Genomic DNA, 2,199 nt, shown 5'->3' with positions numbered 1-2,199 from the left:
TCCCCTTGGGAGTGCGTTTGACCCCAGAACAGACACCTACACCTGAATCTTTGGTTATGGGTAGTCTACGTAGGTATTCTTTCGCAGATATCGATTTAAGGTGCTTTCGCCCGATCTTGTTTGGACGGACACTCTTAACCTATCCTTGCGAGGTTTACCGCACGTAGGCTCTCCACGTTTTGTGTTTTCTCTTGTTTGTCGCTTTGTCGTATGTCCCTTTTTATTTGGTTCCTCTCCTCTTTGAATCATTGATCTGATTCAGAAGGGAGATTTATTCGAATGGGGGAAGTATACGACGATCGACATACTGGCGACTCCTTTTAAAATAAAAGAGAGAAAAACGAACGAAAACAGATTAACGACTCCGCTGGGGATGAGTCTCTCTCTCCTTACAGGGAGTTTCACTTGGGTGACTTGCGGATCCCAGCGTATTTGCAAAATTGGCGACTCCGCTGGGGATGAGTCTTTCTCTCCATACTTAGAGTTTCACTTCTAGGGTTATAGCCTCTCTCCATACTAGGAGTTTCGCTCATATTATCGTGACTTGGTTCTCTTCATTCGAGTCACAATTGAGCCTTTTTGTGAGACCTTGTTTCTTAGTCCATGTGTCAATTGCTAGAGGTAGCAATTTGATGCATTATGCCCCTTTCTCACCCTCGATAGTTCGGTTGCTGCATTATCGCAAGCATCGATGTCGTTGTACCTTATGATTGTTTCATGACCTTTCCCTGTTTTTGATCGTTGTCCCTTTTTGCCCCGCGACGCAGAAGAGCAAGAGGATGGATACGATCGTTACCACCGGGGGAACCCTTTCCCTTCTCCCAGAGCGTTTTCTGTGCTTCTGAAGGTGTCATACCTTTCAGTTCCTTCGAGCAATTCTGTGGGATTACCTTACGTGATCCTACGCCCTCTGAGGTATTTGTTCTGTGCCCTCCTCCTTAAAATGAGAGACGTGCATATCGAGTTGTTTTGTTGCAGCAGCTCGCGTCGCACCCTCTTCTTTTGCAAAAAAGAGGTCGATGCTCGATAGCGACGGGTTGTAGCATCTGACGGTCTTCTCCAGACTCATTCCTCTGTTTTCTTACGGATTTCCCTGCCATAGGTAGGTGAGCCTTTTGTTAGCAGTAGGTCTACCAGTACTGTCACCGGTGTGACTTTTATCCCGACTCTCTTCCGTTCAGGTTCCCTTGAGGATCCACTTGTCCCCCGATTAGGCAGGGAGGCCAGGAGGACCAGGAATAGATTGTTGTGAATTCAGCAGATTGTCCTGCATCAGGTCTATATACATGTTCTGATTCCAGTTCAGGGGGAATCTTTGGCCTCTGAATTGAGTTGTTGTGCTACTTTCCCGGTTGTGCAGACCACGTCCCAGTCGGATGCTTACTAAGTGTCCTCCTTTGAAAAGGATGAGTTGTGCATGTGACACTTCTTTCATTGTAGTAGCTCGTATCAGTGCTACATTTTCCCTCGAGAAAGAGGATAGTACCAGATGGCGATGCACTACAACAATCTTTTGAGTTTTCCTAGCCTCTTTTGTAGTCCTTCCATTTTTTGGGGATTTTCATCCTACGGATGTTGCATTATTTAAGAGTGTTATAGTTACCTTTTACGGTACTATCCCTTAGCGGTGTGGACCGGGTCCCCGCTACGATTTATTTTGGTTCCGGCCCAGGATCGATGCTTAAATTCCGTCGGCTGAGAATCAACTTTTTGTCCTTTGGCGGTGTGGACCGGGTCCCCGCCATGACATGTTTTTGTTCCAGCATAGGATAACGCTGAGATCCCGTCAGTTGAGAATCATTTCTCTTCTTTGTCCGCTTACTAAGTGTCCTCCTTTGAAAAGGAGGAGTTATGCATGTGACACTTCTTTTATCGTAGTAGCTCGTATCGGTGCTACCTTTTCCCTCGAGGACGAGGATAGTACCAGATGACGATGCGTTGCGACACTCTTTTGAGTTTTTCTAGCCTCTTTTGTAGTCCTTCCATTTTTTGGGGATTTTCATCTTGCGGATGTTGCATTATTTAAGAGTGCTATAGTTAACTTTTACGGTACTATCCTTTGGCGGTGTGGACCGGGTCCCCGCTACGATTTATTTTGGTTCCGGCCCAGGATCGATGCTTAAATTCCGTCGGCTGAGAATCAACTTTTTGTCCTTTGGCGGTGTGGACCGGGGCCCCCCCCCGGCAATATATTTGTTC

This window comes from Phalaenopsis equestris, unplaced genomic scaffold (assembly GCF_001263595.1).
Source record: "Phalaenopsis equestris unplaced genomic scaffold, ASM126359v1 Scaffold231930, whole genome shotgun sequence".
In the NCBI taxonomy this organism is placed as follows: domain Eukaryota; kingdom Viridiplantae; phylum Streptophyta; class Magnoliopsida; order Asparagales; family Orchidaceae; genus Phalaenopsis; species Phalaenopsis equestris.
Note: the sequence above shows the minus strand (reverse complement) of the source record.